The 27865-nt window shown below is 45.3% G+C and overlaps 1 long non-coding RNA gene across 1 annotated transcript in view; it reads left to right on the top strand.

Moving 5' to 3' along the window:
- Window positions 1-27865, top strand: part of LOC108505384 — a 170465-nt gene that overhangs the window by 79467 nt on the left and 63133 nt on the right. Inside the window, exon 2 of the long non-coding RNA XR_001877487.1 lies at window positions 21358-21471. This is a non-coding gene — a long non-coding RNA (uncharacterized LOC108505384). The remainder of the gene's footprint in view (window positions 1-21357; window positions 21472-27865) is intronic.

Here is a 27865-nt window from a genome sequence, read left to right as displayed (position 1 = left end):
CACTGAGCTAATGGATGTTTTATTCTTACAAGCTTTGAATGGAAGAAAGAGCCTTCAGCCTGTGTCCTGAAAAAAACCAAACAAACAGAAAATTAACTGTAAGATGTTACACAGATCAAATCTTTTCGGTCAGTGCCTATGGGGAGCTGGCTCTGGGGGTATCTCCTCAGCTCTTCCTGCCTGTTTGGAGATCCTCAGGTGCCAATAAGGTGAAAGCACAAGCTGTGGTTAATAGGAAATTCCACTTGCATTGTCCTTCCTGAGGTGTTTGATGGCTGGTGAGGAGCTGCGTTTGGATGACGTGGCTGATGGGACACGGGGTGCAGGAATGGCAGCGTTTTCCCCCAAATTAGAGTTGAAAGCCACTAAGAAGCTGTTTATTTTGGCATGCAGAACTACCCACACCAGCTGGAGACGGGTCAGCATGGCCAGCAGAGTCTTTAGTCCTTCCTAAAGGTGCTGTCAGAGGCTCCAATACAACATCTTTGGAGATGAATCCTTCTGCTGTAGGAACATGCCTCGTGTCCTGCTGGGGGTAGAGCCTGGCTGTGTGCTGGGAACTGGGAAAAATGCAAAAGAAAGGCACAACTGGTCCCCCAGAGCAGAAAAAAAGGAGAGGATCCACAGAAGGTGAAGCCTTCTGCAGTAATAATTTGATTTAAAGTGCGGTGTAATTTCTTCTGGGGACGAGGAGGGAGGAGCACTGAGGATGGAAACATGAGAGCAGCAAAGGGCAGAGTTTTGGTCAGTGGCAGTGGGCCAGGTGGAACGTCCACAGGGCCAGACACAGACCACAGGCTGTCTCCACAAGTGTTGGTTACTTTTGTAAAGAAAACAATCAAAATTGGGTTTATCTTTGCGTGTTTCTCAGTTGTTGTTTTTGTGTGAGGAAAGGTGAGTTTCCTGTGTGAGCCCAAAGGTTTGTGAATCTTTACATTTTCTTGGCTTGAATTTAGCAATTACTGGTCTTACATAGAGCAGTTTCTGTGCATGGACAGTGGATAAACTGAATAAATGTGCTTTTTTTTTTTTTTAAGTGAGGGACAGCTTTTGATGTGTGACATTGGTTAAGTAGGAACTCCTGGCTGAGATTTTCCCAAACTGCAGGGAGCCATTTGGAATGGGTGTCCAAAGGCTGGAAATCCTTAGTGCCTTGAAACAGGGCTGAGATTGGCAGAGTAGATGAGAATAATAACCTATTCCCAGCACTTCATGTGCAATCCCTTTGCTTTCAGCCTTACACTGGTGAAGGTCCCCATGACTGAAAAACACCCCTGTAGTGGCTGAAGGAGTTGGTCACTCTGCCCAACTGCTCCCTCACAGCTCTGGGGCTGTGTCTGGCAGGAATCCATGGACTCTGGAATCTCTTCTCTTTTGTGCCACCGTGTGTCACAGATCCTTGGTGGGTGGAACACCGAGGAGGCCCCAAGGGAGAAATGCAGCGATTTTGCTCCTGAAAAGTCCACACTGGCAAGACTCAGCTCAAAGGCTGAGTCTTCAGGTCAGTTTTAAGCTCAGCCTCTGGCTTGGTTAATCCTTTGGGGAGGGTTTCAGCCATAGTCCTGTGCCAACAGTGACCACTAAATTCAGCTTTACTGGCTGAATTATCTCTGATGCCACGAGAGCACCACTCGAGAGTGACCTTCGTAGTTGATCTGGTTCTAATTATAATCCAAGGAGTTTCAAACATTCATTTAAATGTCTTCTTAATTGCAACCTAATTTCTTCAATTGTAGCCCATTCATCAGTTGTTAATCATTTTTTAATTGTGTGGAAAGTTTGAAGGGTTAGTAACAAGTCATTTGTTAGCTAGAGGTCATGAAAAGGGTTATAAAAATTGCTTGACTAATTTTAAATAATAAATTAACAAATGGATGTGTTCCCAAATTGTAAAGTATTTCAGTATTTGCAATACTGCAAAATCATTACAGGTCAGGAAGGATGGATTGTATTTCTTGTGCAAATATGGATATTAGATGTGTGTTGTGTGCAAAACCATGTTGCCCTTCCTTCTCAGGAAAACAATGAATGACAAAAATGCTTTTTAATGATGTTTTAATTGGAATTGGATGGAAATGACTATGAGAATTCTGATCCTAATCTTTTAAGGCACGAACATTATGCGAAGGAAACAAAGAAAGAAAAGCAGTGCCTTTTTCAAGGTATATATTTTTTTAAATCAAACCTCTTGACTGTTTCTAATAAGAGCAGCTGTGAGCAGGAGTCGCTGGAAGAAGAAAGGATGTGAAGCTGAAATGAAACAGTGTTTGGGATCACATTCGTCACATCCGCGGGGTCGGGGCTGGTGTTTCGGTTCGTGCTTGGCTTGGTCTCCCTCACAGGGATGACCTTGCTCCTCGCTCCAGGCTCATTCCAGCAGTGGGTCTGGGGACTGGGAGCTCTTAGGGGTGTTTTATTCCAGAAAACAAGAGACTTTCTGCACCTCGACGGTGTCAGGCTGAGATTCAAGGTGATACGAAGATGGAATGAATGACTCATCAGCTCCCTCTCTTTGCATCCAGGATCATGGGGTCAGTCCAAGCATTGGGAGTTTGGGAAAAATCCCTGCAAGGTCGTAAAAAAAATTTACAGGAGTAACAAGAGTCCAAACTGTGCTGAAATAATCCCCAGAGCATCACACTCCTCACACTGCAAGAGCTGGAAACAAAACTTCTCTGTGCCTTCCACGCTCTGAAAATAGGAAGAGCGATGCTCCATCTGGTTGTGTTTTCCTAGGAGAGGTGGTGTAGCAGGGAAAGGCAAATTGCTGCACAACGAGGCAGCCTTGCTAAAAATTGTCCTATGAAAAGCAGAGAGATTCCTCCCTCTTCTCCCCCTCCTAAATACCGGCATCCCCCAAACCATGGCATTTTCACAAATTGGCTCTTCTGTACGGGTGAAATTTCCCATTTGTTTCCCCGGTCATCCTCCTTTGCCTCACTTCTCAGCTTCATATTTTGCAACTTTTGCTCCTGATAAGAAATCCCACCTTCCTCTGCCCTCAGAGCTGCCTCAGGGATGTCTGGCAGGTGATTTACTGCCGGGCTGGGGGAACGGTCTGTATGGGAAGGTCCCCCCATCCTGCTGTAATTTAGAGCCATTTCTTAAATCCCCCAGGAAGTTCAGCCCTGGGAGCTTCCCTGCTTTGTACCCAGCTCGGAAAATAAATGTGCATCATCTTCAGAGGGAGTTCCAATCAGCACATGGGCAGGAGTGAAGGCAGTGGTTGGGAATGGGAAGCGGCTCTTTGCCATATATCAAGGAGGCATTTAGGATATATCATCTTTCCTGATGGGATGGGAAGGGAGCTGCAGGCAAAGCTCACGTTTGGAGCGCTCTCACCGGAAGGAACAGATTATCAGAGGGAAAAACCCTTCAGACAGTGCTCAGATGGAGCAGCCCAAGCATATTTTGCTCTGTTGGGACTTTATAACCCCAGTGAACTATAATCTTACTTTTTTCCCCATTTTTTTCCCTCCCTGAGACTGGCAGCACTGAGAAATTTGTCTCCTCTGAAGAAAAAAAGAGGAAAAGAAGGGAAAAAAAATCCCAAGGAAGGGGTAAAGGCTGATTTTCCTGACCCTGATAGTTCACACAAATCCTTATGGGAAGGGCACTTGGAGGGCTCCATACACTGTATGGCAGCCACAAGGCAAAATCCAGTATGAACTGGATCCAGTCAGGAAACCAACAATTTCACAGTTAAAGATGGATCTGATTTTATTGGTTTGAGTGTATTTTATACCTTGTTTTGTATTTCCCAATACAAAACATTTGTTTTTCTCCCTCTTAATTTATTTTACGTGGCACGGACAGGTAGATTTTCAAGTGAAAAGAGAACTTCTCTCCCTTCTCTGCAGTGCTGCCTCATCCCTGCAGAGGATGGTGGATGGAGCTGGAATCCAGGACAGAGTTTGAGTCAGTTTCTAGAAAAATGGTGGTTATTCCATGAAAAGAGGAGTTTTATTGTGGTGACTTAGTGCAGACAGCCATGAAGCAGATCTGTGGTTGAAATGGCTTGCAAAAGACTGCCCCCTCATTTTTATTTGGGTTTGTTTGTTTGTTCCTTGTTGAGGTTGGCCTTGGTTGCTCCTTCATAATGAAGGCCTCTAAGGGTTCTCTGTTTGTTTTATATTAAAACAATAAAAAGAAAGAAAAGTATATTGCTTGTGTCTTGAAAATATCAGAAATGCAAAGTTACCTCGTTTTCCTGGCAGACTGGTTGTGTTTGCCAGAGACACTGTGTGCTCTGCAATCTTAACTGGAGAGACAAGGGAATTTTTAAGGAAAGTTATTTATGTCTGATGTGTTGATATTAATAGTGTTAAGTATTGACAAAAAACAACCTCAAAACCAGAGAACACTGAACAGTTTGTTGCCAAGTCTCTTTTCTTCTCGAGTTCTTCCAGCCTTTTGTGTCACTTGGGTCACCCTTTCAGTGGCAGTGAGTTCTGGTTGTGGCAGGAGGAAAAGGTCCCACAGGAGAGGTCAAGGTGAGGGAGTAAATACCTGTTGTGAGCAGAGAAAACCCAAGAGCAGTTTATGCTTCGTTTGCACCTCAGTGGAACATCATCGGGGCATTTGTGCTTCGAGGAGTGTTGGGCTTTGAACTTTACACCACCACTGCTGCTGGGGAGAGGGTTGGGATGAAAAACAAAACTAAAATATGTCTGTTGTGAAGGGTCATCCCAACTTAGCCCACACCTGGGACCAAGGGGTGAGGAAATTTGGGCGGGAATAGGTTTCTGTGTTGTGTTGTCAAAGGCTCTGTACAGAACATACAGGTACCATGTTCTCTTAAATGTGTAGAAGAAATGGAGATGTTTCTAATGGGGACTTCATCTCCAACTGTGTGGGACAGAGATCTAATGGAACAGGTCTGAGCAGCCAAAAATGCTTCTTTGGGCTTTCACCTTTGTAACTGTGTGAAAGTGGAAAAGCTCCCACCCCCCTGTGCTGGTATCAATCTGTAAAGCTGCAGCTTTTGTGTAGCTCTTAAACATAGTGCTGGTCATATCTAAAGAATGCAATGAAATAGCAATCTTAACTTCTGAACATTTTTTCTTTGTATGTGCAGTTTTTCTTTTTCTTCATCTGGTAGAATATAAGGCTTACTCTTTATGGAATATAAAGATTTCTCTGCTGCATTCTCATCAAGATGCAGCAGTTGGGGATGAAGTGAACTCACTGTTTTGGAAAAGCTCTTTCCTTTTTCATCCTGATATGTCTTCCTGTGTCTCTGAGACTTATCCTTGGCTACTTGTTTAAATCTGGGGGTTCTAACCCACCAACTTGTCCTTTATTGCATGTGTTGGGTTTGTGGATTTGAAATGGAGCCCCCAAAGGAGCTTTGGGGAGGGCTCAGGTTGTTCCTTCTTCCCCCCAGTGTTTCCAATTGCAGCATCTGGGAGTTCCCCAGACTTGAATTTGGCTGTGCAAGTAGCAAGAAGAGTGGTTTTAAAATTCTGACTTTATCCTGATTGATAAAAGAGAAAGAGTGAGAAAAGGTGATGAAGTGAGAAAGGACAAGTGACTCCAGATCACGTCTTTGTAAGAATTAATTTCCTACAATTGCTGAATTAATGTGATCAGTAACCAGGGTCTGTAATGGACACAAACATCCAGAGGGATTAGGGCAGGACTGAGCAGTTCTTATCCAGGGAACCCTTTGGAGAGGAGAACTTTATTAAAGCCTCTGCATTAATTGTCATGGATTGTGTTGGGATTCCTCTGTAAATATGAATATTGGCCATCCCTTAGAGATGGCTCTCTCTGGCTTCTTTGCTGGGGGATTGTTCTGATTATTTAAGATTTCAGGCATTTACTGGGGTGTGTCCCTGTTCACACTGTGACTTTTGAGTATGTGTGTTAAACACAATTGTCTTTAGTGGGCAGTGTCAGTAGTGGACATGTAATGTGTGAAGGTGCAGAGTGACCCCATGAAGGAGGAGGCTGTGAAATATTGCATCCTGGCTGCCTTTGCCTTTCCCTCCAGGAATCTCCAGCCTTCTTTAGGCAGTGCTGGTGCTTGTAGGAAAAAAAACCTCTTGCTTTCAGAGGCAGTAAATGCTAAACAGACCAACTGGTGATCCAGCCCCTTTCTCCCCTGAGCCTTTCCAGGGGAAATTTTCTGGGAATGACTTTAGCAGAGCCTCTTGAAGAGTCATGAAATACAGAGCGATGAGATCACAAGGACTCTCTTTAATAGGATTTCTTTTTTGGGGTCCCAGGAGTAATGTCATGCCAATAATTCACCACTGCAGCTCCCTTTTCTGTTTCCTACCAGCAGTAAAGAACCCTAAACAGCTTCCTTTGGAAAAAAGCATCCTGAGTTCAAGGGCCTGATCCAAAATGCACAGCAGTCAGTAAACACTAATTTCAGTAATCTTGGTACAAATCTGATACCAAACCTGTTTGACACCAGTGGGTCTCAGATCTGTGCCTGGTTCAGGTTTCAGTGTTTCACCCTTGTCAATTAGAAAACAGAAACAAAGCAGAAGAGCTCAAACCCAGGGAACTGCAAGGAAAATGATATTTTGAAGGATGGACTTGGGCCAGACCAGGAAATGTTGAGTTATCCCACCAAATCCAGTAAAGAAAACATATTTATAAATACAGCTCTGGCTTTGCGTAGAGAATTCACGTAGTAAACGGGGAAACAGAGCCATGTCCAAAATAAAAAACATTTCCTGAACTCACTTAACTTCTCTTTCTGGGGGAGAAATAAAATCTAGGGGAGAGGTAAACCTTGTAGCCAGATCTTGCAGGTCATTTGAAGGGAATGTGAACAAGGCGAGTGTTTTCCAGATTCCAGACCCGAGGAAGGACCTGTCCTGAGGGGTTTGTGGTTGGAGCCTTTCAGCTGGACTCTGCTGCAGTCTGTCCACAGAACTGAGGTGCTTCCTGCAGCTCCCAGGGCTTTGTGTCACACCCAAAGGAGAACGGGACCTTTCTCAGAGCACCTTGTGATGTGTCTGTGTTGGTTGGACTTAGAGGGTAAAACAGGTCCTTCAGTCATCAGGTTTTATTGTCAGTTTGAGGCAAGCAAACAAAAATTGAGGTAAAGTTCTTTTTGACACAGTTTGGCTTCTTCTACTTCTAAGCCTGAATCAAAGTGCAAAACTCAGGGGCTCTTTTGTATCGTTATAGGATGATGTCATTTGAAAGGTCTTGTTCTGCTAACACTGACATTTGTGAGGGCAGGCCAAAACGGTGGGAATTAAATCTATACAGTGAATTTTGGATGCCTGAGCTACCAGGCTGTTCTGCTGAGGGTAACTGGTGAGAGGGATGGCACTTGTCTTTCACTGCCCACAGTCACTGTCCTTTGGCAACCCCCCGAAGCCTCCGCCTCGCCTGTCATCTCTTCAGACAGATCATAGACATCTCCCCCGGTCCATTCTGCTCTTAAAGGGGATGTTAAGCAGGAACACAGGATTAAAGAAAGTGAAGTTTGCTTGCAGCTGCTCTGTCCTGTCTGTTCCACTCAGCGTCAGTGGGATTAAATGCCTTCTTTTGGGTGTCAGGTTCTGCGTGTGCGCAGCACCGAGCTGGCAGCACAGCCCAGTGCCCCCGTCGCTCTCCCTTCCCAGATTGGTTCCACCTTTGGATCTGTTTCCCACCCCACTGCCTGGTGTCAGCAGCCTATTTGAAGTGGAATGAATTAGCACCAAAGAAATAACTGATAAAAAATACACATTAGCACCAAGCAAACTACAAAGCAGGGCTTGGCTTCCTGACCAGTAGCATCTGGGAACTCTCAGTGTCCAGGAACAGGCCACATTTTACCACAAAAATTTTAGCTTGATTAACATTTTTTTTTTCCCCCAAAGGAAAGAACCAATTCCAACAGACAAATAGTATCTTGTGCTGAGACACTTGAAATAAATGTTGTCCATCACATACATTGCCTTTCGTTCAGGATGGTCATTGCAGACTTGTTATCTTTTTTTCCTCTGTGTAAGTAGGAGTTTTCCCCCAAGAACATGGATGTTGTCAGGGCAGAAGGATGTGTGTGTGTCCTGAGCTAATCTTTGGAGAAAAAAAGCAGTGACAGTAATGAGAATGGGCAGCTTGTGTCCATGAGCTTTTTGGGAACCAACACAATCCTGGCTGCTGGGGTGGACTAAAGCCAGAGAAATTTCTCTTATTTTGGGTCATTTATGGAACATCCTGAGTATTGTTTGCAGGGGAACTTTCTAGGAAATATTTCATAAGTGTTTTCATCTGTAATCTGCTGTTGAGCTGCTGCAGAGCCAATCTCTGAGATTCAGAACTGGTCCTGTGCCTCTTCATTTGTGTTAAAGCCTTTAGCCCATTTCTCACCCCTGGTTTTAGTGAAAACTAAAGTTTTCACTAAAGAGCTCCAAGGGGTCTCACACAGCCAGGTATGTGGCACCTGTGTGAGGGAGTTCTCTTACCTTTGGGGAGGGGAAAATGACTCTTTGAGAATCCTGATGGCTGTTTTACTTGGTTTCAGACACATGATTCTCATTTTTAAGCATTCCCAGGAGCATCCCCTCCTGCCAGGGCACCAAGCAGTGCTTTTAGCTCTGAACACATTGGAGCCTATGGCAGATAAAAGTGAATTTTTTTTTTTCCTGGAGAAGATATACTTGATATACCTAAAATATTTCCTTAAAAAACAAAGCATCCCTCTTGCCAACACACGAGCTGTGGGTTAAGGTGTCTCTTAACGTGGATTCTTCCATGAACAGAGCCCCGTGTTTTTTGCTGCTGCTGCATTAAAACCCCTCAACCTTGTCTTACTGATATCTTTATCAAATTCTTGTTGAAACATGTTTTTAAAAAAAAAAAAACACACACACACACGCACAGAGACACAACCCAGCAGTGAAAGCTCTAACTTAACGCCTCATGTCCTTCTCAGATTTCCAAAGCGCTGAGGCCTCGAGAATATGTTTCCAATATCCTCTCATCTCTCTCTGTTAGTGTTTTACTCAGCTCCATGCTGGGGAGGTCCTGACCCCGGCAATCTCCAGGGGAAGGGGTTGGGAAGGGGGGTCAGGCCATGGTGGAAAGCTGCAGGCCACAGCCTGGGAAATCAGCCCGCTCCCCTCCGCTCCTTCTAATACGTTTAACCTGGAAGAGGCCGTTGCCGGCCAAAGATTAGATTACCAATGTTGGCATGTTTGGCCTAACAAATGGCAAATGGATGACGTGCCAGGCAACAGCTAATCACTGCTGACACAGATCTATGGAGAGGCCTTTCAGAGCAGGGGATAGTTCACGTCTGCAGAGAAGTTTTGTCTTGCCGGCTGAAAGCAGAGTTGAGAAGGCCACCGGAGTACCTGTCTCTTTGAATCTCAGGGCTCCCAAACCGTGTGTCATTTCTTAAAGGTCTCACTGGCCCTCTCAGAGGACGATCTAAATGTCCCGTCCTCCTCCAGGCGATAGGACAGGAGAGCTTGAACCTTTCTCGTAGCGAAGCTGCTCTGTGTGTGTGTATCTGTGTGCACCCGTGTCTTGGCTGTCACTGATTCCCGGGCAAAAAAGGAAGATGAACCCTTCCTGCAGTGTTGATTTGAAAGGATGGTGGGGTCACCGGCCTCACTGAGTGAGATGTTTTTTGAAATGTTTTTCAAAATGCCTTTCCCTGGTCGTGGCTCTCGGGGTGTTTCCTGGCTCCTTTCCTGTGACGTGGCTCTCGCAGCAGGGAGGGAGGGGGAGGTAATGGCTGAGGTGCCACTGGTCTCTCAGGGCCGCTTCAGTTCTCCAGCCTGATTTCAAATTGCCTGATTTTTGGTTCCTCTAATGCCTAAAAGTCTGTGTTACATCTATATTCTGCACACTGCTGAGTGTTTTCACCTCTACTCTTGGCTCACTGAAGAACAAAGGTGTTAATTCTCAATCCAGGTGCTCCACGCTTTGCGAGTTCTAATTCCAGGTTTATGCTCTTTTAATTTTTTTGGAGAGCAGAATGGACAAGTTCTTGGAAAGACCATGGTGACAGAAAAAGGTCTTTCTGAATGACAGGCTGGTGCTTTGCATCCAAAAGGTTCTTTGTGTTATTTTGCTAAATCTTGGACGTTTTCAAACCCTGCTTACAATCATTCAGTACCACTGCACAGCAGGAGGGCATTTTACCCCCCTGTATATTCTGGTGGAGCTCATCAAAGCGTGTGGCAGAGCCTGGTTCATCGTTCTGGCCTGTGAGCTGCTGGCTCATGTTCTCTCTGGCTCCTTTGCTCCCACAACAGTATTTTTCCCATAACTTCTGCAATGTGTTTTGCACCGTTTGGTCTCTGAGTTTGCTCTTGAGCTTTCCCATATTTCTAAAGTTTCTCCTTCGGGGGAGCAGAGCACAGATACTCAGTGCTGCTGTGGTTTCCACGCTTGGGTACAAGGTTCCTTTTTGCATGGCCATAATGACCATGTGTGACACATGTACCTGTCACTGGTGTTCTCTAGTCCCTTGTTATGTGGGCCAGGGAGGAAGAACCTTCTCTGAGTGTAATCAACTAAATCAACCTGAATCTTGACAGGAAGAGCTGTCTAATTGCTAAAACTATCCCTCACAACATCCCAGTTCCTAACTGCTGTTCTCTAAAGCCTTACTCAGACTAATTGTCTTTTAGCTTTGCAGTTCTTCAACTCTAAAATCAGATTGAGTGTCTTACTGAATAAGGGAGCTCTGAGGGCAGTGAGGATGAGGAGCAGAATTGCTCTGAACCGCTTAATAGTCTAAACAAGGGGAAAGAAGACTGCAGTGAGGTCCTGTTTGAGAGCTCTGACTGTTGTCTGGGGTAAGACCAGTCTGCAAAATCAAAGAGCATTTAGATGAGATACCTGTCTCTTAGGAGGAACATATGCTGTGCTTTGCTTAAGGAGTAGGACATGGAGGCAGTAGGTGATGGAAGGGGAGAAGAGGAGTACTTTAGCAAAGTGGAAAATGTCACAGGCTGAAGCTTGACATCCAGTGAGCAGCAGAGTTAGGTGTCAACCAGGAGATTACTAGAGATTCCACTAAGAGAGCATATGTTCTGTTTGCCTCATTGAACTGATGGCATTAGATCCAAAGCCTCTCCTTCTGCTTTCCTGTGAGCATTTAGAGCTCATATGCTTGATGGCAGGATATCATTCTGGTACCTCTCTTAGAAGGCATCTGCACAGTTGTGGTTGATGCTGTTGACAGCCTGGTCGGCTGCCAGTCAACTTTATCTTCGGTGTCTGATTTCAGCTGTAAGAATTTCTGTTGCAGATCAATCTTGTGCACCTACATTGCTTCATAAACCTTGTCAGGCTAGGATATAGCACAGATAATGTTTCCTTGGTCCAGAACTCATCATACTTAATTTTAGACAGAACTTTCGTCAGGTCAAAGCGAACTGTCTGTATTTCTAATACAGTCAGGGAAGAAAACCAGGCTCTTCTGCAGGGGAGTGTTCCTGCTCTCCTGAGATGGGAGATGCACAATTGAAATCAAGGAGTAGCCCTTTGGAAGCTGTTCTGCCTTTTGCAGATAAAGGGGATCTAAGTGGCTAATTTAGATCTGGAAAACTGTTAGTCATGGGAAGTGAATCCCAACTTTTGAGAGGAAATCAGCGCCAGAAGTTGAAGACTGAGTAACTTCAGAGATAATGTAAGATCTCCAGGTGCCTTCAGGGCCATTAAAAGTAAAGTCCTGTGAGATCTACTATGAGCAGGAATGGCTACTGCTGTTCGAAAATGCTTTTCTTCATATGTGTTCCCAGATTTTGGATGTTGGCTCATTGTTGGAGGAGGACGTGCTCTGCCTTGGCTCCTTTCCTGTTCCTGGCTGTTGGGATGGCCAGTGCTTTATTCTGTTCACACTGACAAGATGTACTATCCTATTTCATTTCCAGCAGGGCCATCCAGTATCAGAAGTGTGAGATTTGTCTTTTCTGAACCCAGTTACAGAGAGCAGAGCACTGAGCAGGGCTGCACGTTGATGAGGCTCGTGCATTTGTGAGGCCTGATCCTTTCTTTATATATAATTTATTTACATTCTGCCTTTGGAGTTTTGGTTTTGTATCCATATTAGGATGAAATTCTCCCCTGTGAGGGTGGTGGGGCCCTGGCACAGGTTGCCCAGAGAAGCTGTGGCTGCCCCTGGATCCCTGGAAGTGTCCCAGGCCAGGTTGGACGGGGCTTGGAGCAACCTGGGCTGGTGGAAGGTGTCCCTGCCCATGGCAGGGGGGTTGGAAGGAATTAAGCTTTAAGGTCCCTTCCAACTCAAACCATTCCATGATTCTATGATAATCATCTATGATAATCATTCTAGGATAATAAGGTGGGCTTGCTTTTGTTCTTAAAGTGACGATGGACCTGCAGGAGGAAGCAGCCAAGAAATTGTAGTAGTAGACACACTGAGGTAAATCTGAAGCATTGCATTGAAACCAATAAATAGGTGTCTAATTTGTGTAAGAGTACCTCAAAATACAGCCACGAAAGGTAATTCTGAGTTTGCATTTAAGTGCGTTCCTGTGTCTGGGGTTATGTGTGCTGGGGCTGTGTGTCCTCAGTTTGCTTGTTGTGTGTGCCCTGTGCATGGAAATGGGTGCAGTCATAGGGCCTGATGTTCCCTATCAGATTTAAAATGCTCACAATCCAAGTAAAAACAAGGGAGGGAAGAAAAATGGAAAGTTTTGGGTTTGTGTTTTGTTTGTTGTTTGATTTGTGTTTTTTTTTTCCCCTGCTGCTTTTGGTGTTTGTTTGTGGGTTTTTTTTCAGAAATTGAGAGGGAAAAAAAAAGGGTGAGGAGGCAAAGTGGGGCTAATCTGTGCATAAGGAGGCTGGAGTTGGGCAAGACAGAGCCTGTAGTGCTGTGTAGCTCAGGAAAGTCTCACAACCTCTGTCTCAGAGGCTGAAAGCTGTGCCGTGGTCATGCGTGCAAAGGGTATGAGATGGAGGCAGAGCAGGACCTGGGGGAAGGAAGGGAAGAGAGCGAAGACGTTAAGGGGGTGGGGAAGATGTGGAAACAACAAACACAGTTACAGGGCAGAGGGAAGGGAGGATGGGTTTAGTTTAATTAGGAGGGAACACGAGAGGAAGCTCCCAGAGCACACGTGCACACACCCTCTGCTCCACACCCTCACCCCCCAGAGGAAAAAAAAATTCATCACACCGATTTTTTCATGGTCTGGCAGTCAAGTGATAAAATTATCAGATGAGGGTCCCGTTCTCCTTTCCCGCAGTCACTTTCGCCAAGTGCACCACGTCTGAAATAATGAAGCAGATTTGATTAAATTTTCGCTGGCTGGAGCAGCCACGCTAATTTGGAGATGGGCTTATTAGTTTAATGACCGATCCGAATAATCAGAATTCATTAGCATTAGTGCCACTATTGTCAGCTCAGCGCTAGCCCAGGGCTCCGGTACACGGAGATGAGCGGTTCTGTGTTTGTGTGGAGGGAGGCTGTGTTTATACAGGGTGAAAGGGAGAGGGGGGAAAAGCGACAGAAAAACTATGGATGTGCGTTTTACATTTCATACTCCTCTTCTTCTCGTCCCTTCCCGCGTGCCCTTGTCCATTAGCAGCCTGCTGAGGGAAGAATCCAGACGAAATGAGGCTTTGTGAGGGTCAGCCCTGGGCAGCCCTGGGCAGTGCAGGCTTGGGGCAGGTGAACTTCGGGGCCCAATTTGCAGATCGAGGCAGTGGGGGTTGTTTTCCTGTAAGATGCTCTTGGATGGCCATGACTGGGATCTGGAGATGCTCGAGAGGTCCTTAGGGTTTGGAGCTGGGAGAAGCCACAGGGGAAGCCTGGAGATTTTAAGGTATTTACTCTGCTTCTCTCTGAGCACATTTGAAAGGAGCGAGCTGGCAGTTGGTGGAAGTCTCTCAGGAGGACTTTGGGCCTCATTTTCTGTCACTGCGAAGGTATGATCTGGTAGTTCTTCTACCAAAATCACTGAAGCTTGTAGAAGGTTGGCTTAAATGAAGAGAAAAGGAATTCAGTTCCCAGAGCTCTGATGGTGGTAGCGACTTAGCTGTCAGCTCCAACTACTGCTCAGTTAAATGCAATAAAACAAGATTAATTTAACATTAAGGCTGCACAAAATGTCAAAAAATACAAATTATGAACCCTGATGTTTACTCAGGCTGACTCTGTGTCATGTCTGTCTTCTGATAAACATCTTTTCATGGAGAGGATACTGTATTAAGTCCTGTACTTAGCAGAAAATGCGGGAACATGCAAGACAACTTACGCTGTAGGAAAGAATAAATGTTGTAGTTGTTAGTAGTGTTTGCATTTCCTTACATTGTCATATTTTAAAATGGTGAAATCGTATCACTATTTCAGTTGCTTTTATTTTGCTCTGTTGGGATTTTTTAACCTAATATTTTGGTTCGCCTTTTAATGTCTTTTATAATATCTGGGTAAATATGGAGCACCTTAGAGCTGAAGTGGGCAGGAAACCTTCACTTTCCAGAGGATTTTTCCATTACTGCTCTAAAAGTTGCGAGACAAGCAGTTGTATTAGTGCAGATTTTATTCCACCTGTGCAGGGTTAGGGCTGTGGTGGGGAGAGCCTGGGAGATGTAAAACCTGACAGACCTTGTACCTACATCCCTTTGCCTCCTGTCGGATTGCAGGTGTTCCCGAGACAGTATCTAACACATCCTGCTCCTTTGCTTTCCCTCCTTTCTCTGCTGCTTTGAACGGAGGCGCTTTGCTTTTCACCTGAAGGGGCATTCCATCACCATTATATTGACAAAGTAAGATATATTCAAATAATATCCCAGAGCCTGGGAATAAATCACTAATATTTGGGGAAGCGTCGCTGACACCCATCTGTCCGTGAGCTCCGTTTAGATATTGATGTATTGAGGAGAGCACAGAGCTGGAGTCAGGTGAGTAATGGCAAAGCCAAAAGCATTCACAGACCTGGGGATGATTGGCTACACAGAATTCCTCTCCTGCCTCATTTAAACACACCCAAAAGTTCTGTGCTGCACGAAGATAAATTCATTTTAACTTTGCATCTTCAACCGAGATGCCCAAAATGGGGTCCTGGGCCCTTTGACCTTCTTTGGAGAGACCAGTAGAAAGGTCTATCCCTAAGTCACGGGACTGCTGGTTGTTAAAATGTGTGTAAGGACTGATGAGGAGACTCTTCCCTTGCAAGTCTTGTGTCTCAGAGGAATAAGTCTTTCGGAGAAAGGACATCTGCTATAAACGGGCAGTACAGCTGCTTTCACATAACCATGGGCATCACGTGCATTAATCGAGTGTGGAGAACTGAAAAAATTCCCACCTGCCTTTGCCAACTTCTGCTCCTCAGTAGTTACAGCTTTTGGGATGGTTCCTTCCACTCTGCTCAGCATCACTGATAATCCCACTGTGTTATCCTCAGGAAAATGAAGTCAGGACTGAGCTTAAAATCCCAGTAGCATGGTATTGGTGGGCATCTGGAACTGAGGCCATGAAGTGTTTCCCTCTTTTCAGGAATATCAGATAAAGGAGAATTCAGTGCTGGTGTTTGGGGTCACTTTTCCACTCGTTTCCATTGGGTGTAGTTTACCCAGTGCTCTTGGATTCATTTGATGAATCCCATCACTGTGATTATTGTCACTCCTTGGGTTATGTCTTTGGTGTCCCTTCACAACTGCCAGATGTGGGAATGGGACCTTTTAGAATTCCTTATTCCTGTTTTAGCCATTTGAATAAGGGAATAAGCTTTTATGATCGCTTAGTTTGCCAGTGTCTGACCTCTTCTGGAAATCTGCCCTTTAAGAGATTCATTAGTTATTAAGTTCTTTGAAATCTGGTGCTGACTCGATGCTTTTGAGTCCTTTAAGAACATGACTCTTACTCATTCAATAGTCTGACTCCATGTTTCAATTCTGGATGGAGCTCAGCGCGACAGACATTAACCTTGAATTGCTTTTGGTGTCTCAGTTCGTGCAGTTTTTGGCATTGGAGGTATCAGTCCTGGGTTCTGCTTCATTATTAACTTGTTGTTCAGATAAGTAATTGATTTTTCCCCGTGGTCCATTGTCCTGGGGAGTCTGACTGAGTCCAGCTTTCACACTGGACTTGATACTGTGTTGTATCCAGAACTAAACAACTGAAACTGGAAGTGGACTGGGATCATCTTCCTTTACTTGTGTTTTCTTCCTTTTTCCTCCCACCTCACCCCTGTCAGAAGATGATTGCTGTTTAGATGGGAAGCACTGGATCTGGTCAACAGCCTCTGCAAATGCAACCAATGCCAGATGCTCTAGATGGAAGTGCACAACTTCCAGACGAAGAATTTTGCAGGTGTGTGCCCATAGATAAACTCATTTGGTAGCTCTAGGTCTAGCCCCAGACGTACAGAAGAGGAGAGTCACTGTCTGGGCACTCCTGCTCTCAAATTCCTTCCAGGAAACTGGATGCAGGAAACATTAGAGGTACCTCTTCTTTGCACTTCACGTGCTCTTCCCGTGGCAGGGAATTCTGGCAGCGTGTTATGAGTTTAACTGTGATCCTGCCTTTACTGCACCCACACAGATCCTCACAAAGTCTGAGGCACTTAGCAGCTCCAGAACTGTAAAGGTGTGGCTTAGCCAGGTCCACAAAGAATGGTCCCAAAGAGCACACCTGTAGAAACATCTTGGTCTTTCTCGTGTCCTCAGCTTTGTTTTCTGCCCCACATTTGCCCAAGCACAGAGTGCCTGAAGCACAGCTGGGCTGCAGCTTCAGGATACTGGGAAGCACATAAATCCTGTGGCCTAATGCTTTATAGGGTGGGATTGTGTTTGCTTTGCTAGTCTTAATTTATTTTGAATGGAGACTGTCATAAGCAAGGTGCACAAAGGTATTTGTGCTGTGATTTTATATCAATTTGAAAAGAAAAAGCATCTTTGGTGATATGGATCACACTGAAACTCTCTCTCGTGGAGCTGTGAGGTTTTAGCCTCAGTTGGGGTTGGTTAAGCTGTGTCAGATTGGGGCCACAGCTTTCACTTACTGGATGCTTCATTATAACAGGGTTTGCAAGGTGCACCCTCTGGTTCTAGGAAACAGTGACACTGCTTCCACTGTAAGTAGATGTGCATTGCATATAAATTCACCACCACAGAGTTTTGCAAGCCACACAGAAAAAGCCTTTCTCTCCTCTGTTAATTTTAGTTGGTATTCCTGAGCACTAACACTGAAATTCTTCAGATGTTGAATTGATCTTGCTGGGTCAGCATTGGCTCCAGCTTCTCCTCATCACCAGTGAGGCTTTTCTGCTGTCTCAGTTGGCAGAGGGAGGTGGATGCATGAGGGTGCTTTGGGCATTTGCTTCCACTTTGGGGAGATATCTGCACATGCTTGCTTGTTCAGGAATTGGCTGTTGAGAAATACAGAAAAACTGGCACTGAGGGTGTTCCCTGAATAGTTAAAATGACTGCTGGCATCTGTCCCACCTTTCTGCTGGCTCTTTTTCTGGTACTGTGTGGAAGACACAACTGGCATTAGACTGGCACTGCCAAAAGGACCAAATGACCTTGAAGTGTCCACTGAAGTTTGGATAGCTAAAGAGAGTGTCCTTGGCTAATGTGTCCGTGGGGATCCTGAAGGGGCACAACACTTCTGTGATGAATGAAGTGGAGGAGGAAGCTTGAGAGGACTGTACTTGAGGATGGGGAGGGTCCAGAGATGATCACAGAATCAATCAGGTTGGAGAAGATCTTTGAGATCGAGTCCAACCTGTGACTGAACACCACCTTGGCACTGAGTGCCATGTCCAGTCTTTCCTCAAACACCTCCAGGGGTGGTGACTCCACCACCTCCCTGGGCAGCCCCTTCCAGTAATGCAGAGTGGAGTCAGGAAATATTTTGTATGCAGGCACTTGTTGAGGGGCCAGGACACTGGAGGAAAATGAGTCTCCCACAACAGGATATCTGCTAAAATATGTGACATAAGAAACCCAGTGCTTCAGAAATGTGAGAGGATGACTGCAGTGTACACAATTCCAGGGATGAGGCAGCACTTTTGTTCCAGCAGAGGTAAAGCAAAGTTTAAGCTCTGTGTGGGATGTCTGTGTGTCAGTTCTGTTGACTGCACAACCACCGGGAATGAGTCAACTGGAGCTGACCATGTCTTTCCCCAAGCCATGCCAGCTCTAGTCTGGGCAAATCAAGAACGTGTCAGCTTGATGGTATGAGGATGAGTAAGTCTGCAACACCTCAGAGCTGGCACGAGAGGAGCACAGAGCGGTTTCCTACCCAGCTGGCACAGATCCGGGGCCAGCAGGCTCGACGGGAGCCAAGCACGGAACGGAGGGAAACTGTGAGTTAGAACCTGGTTGTCCCAGTGCAGGGTTGTCACACAGCATCCTGCCAGAGGTGGATGGTCCCTGTGCTTCTGTGGGAAGAGCTCGGAGTCCATAAAACACCTACAAATAACTGCCCAGTTCACTGCCTGACACACCAGCCTGTGTGACAACTGGTCTGCGTATGGGTAGAAAGGTTTCCTGGGGAAATTTAAAAGCTATTCTTGGTGAGACCAGGAGAGCACTTAGAACAGCCTCATTTGGTGGCCAAAACAGTACCAGGACGTGGTATCAACCCAGTATTTTCTTCCCTGAGCAGTTCCTTGAGCAGCAGTTTCTTGTGACTGGTGCTGGAGAACTGGCCTGGGAGGAGCAGCTGGGGAGGGAGGGTGGGTTGGGAAGGAGCTCTGCCAAGCTCCTAAATTTCCAGGCTGTGTGCAGTTCTCCTTGTTTAGAAATCTTTGTTCTGTCCAGTAATCCCCTCATTTTCATGCTCTTCATACTTTCCTGTAAAGAAAGAATTTATTTCCAAGGACCCGCAGGTTGTGCACCAGTAATTAAATAATAACAATTTCTGGCTTAGCCCTTTGTAGACTCCTGATTTACCTGGTGTGTGTGTGTGTGGACAGGGTTTTATTCACTAGGAAAAAATACTCTGCTACATAAAAATAATCCATTTATAACACAGGCTATTGCTTCATAGAACAAAGTGTGAGAATTACCATCTGAACAGATTGATGAGCTGCCATTAGAATTAAAATGCACATTCAGGTGGAACATTATTTACACTATAGACAGCTGAATTTAAAATACACCGGTGAAGGTTCTTTCCCAGTTTTTTTGAAATTGGAAACCAGCCTGTTACATTGCATCACTCCCTGGGAGCACGAGGCAGCCTCTCAGGTTGGAAACTACTTTAATTGTGCCCGTCTGCCCCGTGCTGTGGATTCCTGCCCACACGGAGGGGGGAACGGATCCTCCCTGGGGTGTGTCTGTGCCCTGATTTCACCTGCAGCCCCTCAGCTACCGAGCCCAACCGTTCATCTCCCCGTGGCCCACACAACACCTTGCTCAGCCCTCCCCACCTGAAGGCACTGGGGGAGTCATAAAACAAGCTGCTTGGGCTGCTGGGGAGTGGCAGCAGGAAAGCTCCCTTTGGAGTGGGATTATGGGATATAAACCAGGTACCTACACAAAGCTCCGTGTTTAATTTCCCTGATTTATTGGTGTGAGCTTCTTGCACCTTCAGGGATGGTGTATTATCTCCTGTTCCTGGAAAAGGGGAATGCCCGTTGTTCCCTGCTCTGTTTTCTGACTGAAAACTTCTGGAAGGTTAAGCAGTGGGTTGGTAGCAGAGCTTTGGGAACAGATTGAACTGCAGTGGCATTGCTGCTCCTTTCAGCCTTCCCAGCTCAAAGGTGCTGTGGGATACAGAGGGGATTTAGAGCCCTTATAGTCCCTGATTGCTCCACAGCAGAGAGAAACTTCCAGGAAGAGCTTTAATCCAATGGCTGGGACTTCCAGGCTCCCAGTTCTGCGGGAATACTCAGAGGGAGAATTGGTTCTGACTGTGACTTCCCAGGGTTTGAGGCTCTGCCCCAGACAGAGGATTTGCCCTGCCCCGGGGTGCTCCCTCCAGGATGAGTCCCAGCAGGAAGGAGTCTCCAGCAGCCAACAGAGCTTCTGCTTCACTTTCCCTTGGGCAGAAAGAGAGAAGGGAAATTCACTGGGAATACTTGGGATATGACTCTGCAGGCTCATGGCAAATCCTGAGTTCTGGTCAGCCACAGTGGGCGGGTGCAAATCATTCTCTGTGGGTGACCACTGACAGCCACGATGTGTTTGTGAGAGCCTGTTTGAGCAGATGAGAAACTGGGAGGGAATTGGCCTGCTTGTCAGGAGTTTTCAGTGGTGCAAAATGCAGCTTTGATATTTCTCCATGGCTGTCCCAATTTCCACTTAAAAGGAAATAATAATTAAAAAATACATTTTTCAATGAAGAGGCTCCTGACAGGCAATTTTTGTAACACTGGCACAGATTTTCCCTTCCCAAAATTGGCTGACTGCAAGCCAAGATTGCAACACGTTTGGAATCTGCTGGTCAGAGGTTTGGAGCTGGCTTTCTTATGAGGTTTCTAGTTCTTCTTGGCTTGGGAGCAGAGGTGGGGTGCCAAAAGGTAGAGGCGTAAAAAATCTTCCCTTTTGAAGTTAATCAAATAATTTGAACGTTTCTCACCTCTACCTTAAGATTGTTGGGATTAATCCAGTGGCATATGGTAACCTTGAAAGACCTCCAGCACCTGTACCAGAGTTGTCTCTCTGGTTTTAATATGGATGAGTTCTGCCCTGAAAAATTTTCCCTCGTTCCTGATGACGTTCACGAATCCCTGTGCAGCTCTGGAAGGTTTCTCTGGGGATTCCCCAAAGGAGCAGCAGCCATGGCTATCCCAGGATTGTGAGGGACTGTGGCACTGTGTGTGCTCTCAGATCTGTGTGTTTGCAGGGGCACAGGAGAGCCTGAGCAAGGAGCCTGTGATGAAATCCTGGGGCTCACGGGTGAAGTGGGAAGTTTATTTAAGGTTTCTTTGCAGCCCTTTGTGCTTTTGGTGTTCACTTACAAGGTGTCAGGGAGAAAAACCTTAAAATGACTCTGAGAGCACTGTAGGGAGACAAACAAGGATTTTGGGAACTCCTGAGCTACAGGACGTGTGCCTGTCCTTCTGAGCAGGCCTTGTTGGCAGTAGTTTAAACCCAAAGGACGTGGTAGAGCTGGATGGTTGAATGTTGAGGTGCAAACTTTGGCATTGATGGATTTATGACCAAGTAGTTGTCACTGCTTTCCCACAAACTTTGGTGTGACCCCAGGGAAACTGCTGAAAGTTCCTGCAATTAGGATTGGGAGTTTTGAAATATATATTTTAAAAAGACCATTAAAAAAAGAAAGGCCACTATGCTGGAGCAGAACAGCCTGTTGATACTTGCACAGTAACTTGAGCAGCAGCTGGTTTGTCCGTAGTTAAACTTGCCAGACTTTTAGTTCCTCAGCTCAGGAACAGGACTAATTGTTTTCTTCACCTGACAAAAAGCATTGAGAGGATGAAAGGTTGTGAAGTTGCCTTTGAATTTCAGGTGTGGGGAGAGTGAAACGAGAGAGAAAGCGGATGTATCACACCGAGTCAGGGAGGTGAAGACAGCTCCTTCATCCATGAGGATATTCTCCCACCTTGGTGCAAGACAGCAAAGGTAAGACAAAGGTGGGGGGAACAGGCCACGAACAGCATCTGAATTCCTGCTTTTTCTGCAGAAGAACTGTTAAATCTGTCAGATTTTAACAGAAAAGACCTTTGAGGTCGTCTCGTTCCAATATTGGATTATTGGCATCAGAAGGCACGGAGATCTCAGACTCTTGCCTTTGCTGTGCCACCCAAATAAGGAGTTTTTGCTGCTCCTGGGGTGGGAGGATTTACCCACCGAGCTCCCGGAGCAGCAGGATGGGAAAATCGAAAGAGCAGTGATCAATAAAGAAGTAAATGGGAAAGGAAAACAGCTGGAGGCTGAGAACTAAACTGATACAGAACAAATTGTTTTTTCTTCCCATGACTTGGAAAACAGTTGTAGTTGTTGTGATTGTTCCTTATGGGTTTTTTTGGGGCTGGCTGGATCCAGCATAAGAAGGTTCCGAAGCTCTTCAGGAAGGTTCCTGGTGGCATCAGCCACGCTGAGTTCCAGATTACACAGCAGTTAAACTCAGATAGAAATCTGTGCTTGCTTTGATTCAGCAGAGCAATTAAACCATGTGCTTTAGATCCACTTGGGATTTGAGCGTAACCTAAAAGTTAAGCATGTACTTAACATTTTGCTGAGCTGGGGCCTGAGTCTTTAACCCTTGCTGGAACACAAACTCCTCCCTAATGAGTGTTGGCAGATAACAGGCCTGTTTCTCAATAATGTTTGATTTTTTTTGCAACCTAGGAGCCTTTCTCTCAGCTTCAGTGGGCTTTGGATCGGGGCCCAAGAATGCAATCCAGAAATAATAATTTACCGTATTTACATTGCATGTAAATTATATATGAAGAAATGAAATGGCATAATGAATCAACCACAGGGGCTTTTCTTCCCCTCTGATACCAGAAGAGAAAAAGCCTGTAGGCAGCTCACAACTTTTCTGACTAATACTCTTGAGCCCTTCTCTTATTAAGTCTTCTGTTTTCTCTGGCAAAGCCTCCCCCGAATGTTACCCTCAGAACAACCTTCTTAGTCCATAAATGAGATTTTGATTCTGCTGTTATTAAAATGTACCACTGAGCACAGGGTTTACTGGTGGGAAAATCCCATTAAGTATTTCTGAAATACCCTTTAACTGCTTGATTTTTAAGATGATAGGCAAAACTTAACACTTCTCACAATTATGTGTACAATAGCTGGTACACTCACCAGTCTGGTGATATGAAGGGGAGAAAGCAGATATTGAGTCTTGTGTTTTAATGGCTTTGCTGTCTGGAGGGTGTGGAGGGCCCTAATTTTAATATAAATTGTTGTTTATTGAGGCTTTGAACCTGGTCTGTTCTGTCTGTGAAAATACATTTCTGGGATGGAGCAGTCCAGGATCCCTTAGAGAGGTAACAGGGAGTCAACAGGTAGAAGGTGGAGCTCTTAAAACAAAGATGTATTTTGCATTCAAAAGGCTTCATCAATAAGGTGACAGTCCAGGGGAGGTCTCTGTTTCTCTGCACTGCCACAGGTGCATCACCAGTTTTGTGACAAAGGAGTGTTTTAGGTCACTCAAAAAAATCACCAGCAAAGGTATGGGCAAAAGCAGGTTTTAGTAGTAAATGAAAGCATCAAAAGGTTCCTTGTCAAAGTTCACTCTACTGCTTTCTAGGCGGTTGAAACACAGAGAGAGAAATCAGACTAAAATTTAAATCAATCAATCTGAAACTAAAAATCAACTCAAACCTAAAATCTAAAATCAACCTAAAATTTTCTACATGGAGGCTGGGTATGGAAAAGGGTCAGGGTGTAAAGAGTAAGGATAAAAGGGAGTGAGGGAGAGCCTCCCGCTGAGCCACAAGGTTCGGAGCAGATCCCTCTTGCCAAACTTAGCCCAGGACGTGACCAGTGGTTTAGGCCTGAAGGTTATAACAGCACTTAAGCCTAATTGAAATATTTTAGCAAAAGATACCATAGAATTTACTATAGCACAACAGTAACTCTCTTGTGGGCCTGACTTATCTATGAATCTAAATTACCTGAGAATCCGGGAAGCACCTTCCACTAGACCAGGTTGTTGAGAGCCCCACCCAACCTGACCTAGAGCACTGATAGAAATGGGGCAGCCACAGCTCCTCTGGCCACCTTGGTGTTTTTCCTCCTCTGTTGTCCACCCCTGAGGTGGCTGATCCTGTTCCCTCTAACTAAATTTGGGGAGTCTCTGAATCCTTTTAGCCCGAACTGATGATTCAGATCTAATCTCCGGGAGCGGGTTTGAACTGAGCCTGTGATTCAGGATCTGTTCCTTGGGGCAGGTGAGACGTGGCTGCAAAAAGCCCAGCTCTTCTTCTTTGGCCAGTTGTTATTACTCCATTTGGTGAAACATTAGAGTAAGAGTATATTCATAAATAAATTTAAAAGGGTTAATGCATGATGAATAGACTGTGTAAGCATATTACAGGCATGGTTATTATGTGATACAGGTGATCATAAGTCATGGTTAAATGCAACCTATTGACCAACTGGACTCTGTAAAAGTCTGTAACAAGACATTAGCCACTTGTTAACAGAGCTAGTAATCATTTATTGATCTGACATGCAGCATTTATACATCCGCCACCCTGGAAAGTGTGGAATTCAATTCCAGGACCTCCTTGCAAGTCCCTCTGAGTATAATGGGTGACACAAATCTCTCACTGGTGAATGTTTAGCTGTCAGGTATTATCAGGGCTGGTGAGAGGCCAGTGCTGTCCTCAGGTGCACGAGGGCCTGGGGCTGTAACACCAGGGGTGATCTCAGCACTGGGCTGCCCCTCTTGGAGCTGTGCAGAAAGAACTGAGCATTTGCAAAGGGTGTTGATATTTTTATGTTTGGTTTTGTTCAGGTTAGCAATGAAGTACCCACATTTTGAAATTTATCAGTGAGAGGTGTTGGGACCATTGTCAGGGACAGTCCAAGGGATTGGGGTTCCTGTTGTGAGATCACGGCTGGAAATATTCAGGCCCTCGTGTCTGCAGAAGTCCCAGCCAAGGCTCAAACAGATCTCAAAACTCACAAGCAAGGTAGACTAACCCATCTCTGCTGAATCTTTCTGTTTGAAAGAAATAGTAGTTTCCAAGAGAAGTGTTTAGCTTGAATTTGTCTCCCAACTTTCTTAGTCCCATCCAAACACAGGTGAGAAAGCAGAATGATCCAACTGTCCCAACACAGTGACAAAAGGCAAATAAGGTCCCCAAAAGTCAGAATAAAAGTACTCCAGGGGTTTGGTAATGGCCTGCCTTTAAGAAATGGGTAACTGATGTTGAGAGGGGCAAATTGTTGGAGGGTTAGGGAGGGAGAAGGAATAAAAAGGTGAAAGGTGCGGGAAAATGAAGGAGAAGGGAAGAGAGAAATAAGGAGTGGGGAAATGGACAGAAGCTGAGGGAATCACCCTCATTAAAGGGATTAACAAGTAGGGATTCCTTCCCGATCCCTAGGTGTTAAAGTAAGGCAGTGCAATAAGAAATACGTTGGAAAGCCCACAGTGCAGCCCTGCAGTGCAGAGCGACACTGAGAGGAGGCCTGCATTCCTCTCCTCCTCCTTCTAGTGGGAGGAAGGAGTGATTTCATCAGGAAAGTGAGAAAAAAATGATGGAATGGCACATTCATGAGGCAACATAGTGAGGAAATAGAAGACACACAGCCCTGGAGGCTGGGAGAGGATGGCCCTTAATTCCCTGTCTCTCCGTGTTCCTCTGGCTCTGGGACCCGGAGCACACAGCCCATCTGATTTAATAAAGGCAGGAAGCAAACGGTGCTGGAGCCATGAGAGACTGCAGATAGGGGTTGGAGAAGGGTCAAACTCATTAGTCATATGATGTGATGTAGAGTGTGGGGAGGGGGAGACGCTTTGAGGGTTAAGGGGAGTGGAAACAGTTACAGCACTCGAAAAATGGATGTTAACACAGCTGACCCGAGTGCTGGGCTGCAGTGTGACTTCTGGGGGTAAGGACAACATCCTGGCCTTTCATCCTTTCCCTTTTCTCGCTTTGGGTCATGGTTTTATAGTTCCATTCTTTACAGCTTATTCAGTATTCCTGGGAGCTGGGCTATATTTGGTGTCTGTAGCACCCAGGGACTGGAATCGGGGGTCCCTGCGGGGCCGTTGCTGCTTCAGAACATCTGTCCCTCCCAAAGTGATGCTTCCTCCTGGCTGTAGCAGGAGCTTCTCAAACTCTGTGTTCCTCCTTCAGCAAGACTCCAAATGAACTTTCCACTGGCGTGCTGAGGAACTTCAAAGGGTGTTTGTTGGCCATGGCAGGGGATGAAGCATAAACCAGAGAGATAACACGGGAGAAAATGCACAACCACAGCCCACACATGTATTCCTCTTGCCCTGTGAGGAGCCTGATGAAAGATTCCAGGATAGCCACAGTGTAAAGGGAAGTTTTCCATGTGTTCTCGGAGCAGGAGCAGCACAGGTGGTGCCAGGTCTGGAGGGAAGGGGGTCAGTTAATTCCCAGTAAAGGGGTACCTTTATTGGGCACCTCGTTTGTTCTCGAGCAGACACCAAAGAGCTCAGGGATGGTCACAAATAGATGCCACTGCCATTAATGAGCTTGCCTGAATATATATTCATTAAAGGCACAGTTTAAAAAGTGGTTTCATTCCAGGAGGAAGTTCAAGAGTTCTGCGTGATGTGCTGCCTTGCAGGACAAACTTTGCTCATGGCAACAAATCTGTTTATTTCTAATGTTGCCTTTTTTTTTTTTAATTAAAAACAAGGATTTTTTTTCTGGTTTTTTTTTTTTAACATGAAACTAAAAACAGGCATTATAGGCACCAGGTCAGCAAACAATGAGAACAGATTTGAACTTTCCCTCAGAGATGTTTATTGAAGTTCAAGGGGTTTTTATCACTCCCTCTTTCTTGCTGTGGAAGGAAATCCTAAAATAGAACACAGTCAAAACTTTTTTCTCAGCATGTTTCTGGTTCAGCAAGGAATTACAATTATTGAGTCATAAAGGGTGGGAAAAAGCAATTTTTAAGTGAAAATGTTTTCCTAAGTTTTCTCCTTTGTAATTTCTCTGAAGTTTTGAAGATATCTGCAAAATTCAAAACCTTACATACAACTGGCTGAGCATGTTACGTTCCCTGAAATGTCTCCATTTCTCTCCCCAGTTAAAGAAGTAAATTTAATTTGCCAAAAACTCCGCCTGCACCAAACATTATAAACTCACCAGTCCTAGAGGTAATTTTTCATCCTTCAGTGGCTGCTGCATCCATATTGTCCCTAATAAATGGGCTGATGAATGAGAAGGATCAGGCTGTGAGTTGATACAGGATTAGGAAAACTATGCAGATTGACACCCTCTGAGTATCTTGTCCTGGGTTTCCAACAGCAGCAGCAGTTTAATGTGGTGTCTTTTACAGATATGTGATATCTTCTCTCTCTCGGGGTTCCCCCATCAGAGCAAAATGCCTTGGAACCCAAAAACTCCCAGCAGGCTGCAAGCACTGGCTCTACCTGGAGTAGGGAAGCGATGGGAATGACAGAATATCTGTTATGCTGACTGATGGGGGAAGGCTGTGTTTTCATACTCACAAATGCTGGTGATAAATGGTGAATTAATGCTTGTCAGATATGCTGAACGGTTTAGAAATCCTGGGAATGCAGATCCTATCAATTGATGGATTAGTTATAATCTCATAACAGGCGCTGTAGGACTGGGCTGTTTGAAATGCAACATTTGGAATAGGTTTCGTTGCTTCTTTTTTTGGCCTATTGTGTGTTCAGGCACACCAAAGGTGCCAAACAACAGCTGTGGATATGAGTTCTGGCTGTTTCTGTGCTCCAAAGTCTGATTCTTGCCTCAGGTAGGAAGTGCCTGTGTAGCTGTAGAATCTGGATTATGGCAGTGGAGAGTGATCACTTTGATTTGGTGCTTTGATTACGGCGATGTTTTGTCAACCTGCTGCTTGTGATCTTTAAACCAAACATTTATCCACAAAACATTATACCACTGAACACATTTGTTCCTTATCATCCTGTAATCTACTCTGTTTACCTCAGTTTTTCTCTGTCAACAGTGTAAAGATCATATTAGCCTCTTTATATTGTTATACATAATTATTTTACCTGCCCTTCAGTGAGGCACCTGCAGCATTCTGGGGGCAGAGAGATGCCCTGAGCAGCAATGATTTGTGCTGTTCACTGTCTCCTCCTTTGTAATTAGGGTTTTCTCCCTTCCTCCTTCCACCCCCTGGCCTAATGTGTCCTCTTTGCTGCCTCCCCTAAGTCAGACAAACGTGTTTCTTGGAAGGTCAGTGTAACCTGTAGGAAATTCCTGCTGTCTCTGAGCTGGCTCATTCATCACTAGTCATAACCATTCTGGAATGTGAACTCGTAGCCTGTTATCTGGCTACTGCTAGTGATGATGCCTGGAGA

This window comes from Lepidothrix coronata, unplaced genomic scaffold (assembly GCF_001604755.1).
Source record: "Lepidothrix coronata isolate B3197 unplaced genomic scaffold, Lepidothrix_coronata-1.0 Scaffold189, whole genome shotgun sequence".
Classification (NCBI taxonomy): Eukaryota; Metazoa; Chordata; class Aves; order Passeriformes; family Pipridae; genus Lepidothrix; species Lepidothrix coronata.
This window is presented reverse-complemented; position numbering and strand designations above follow the sequence as displayed.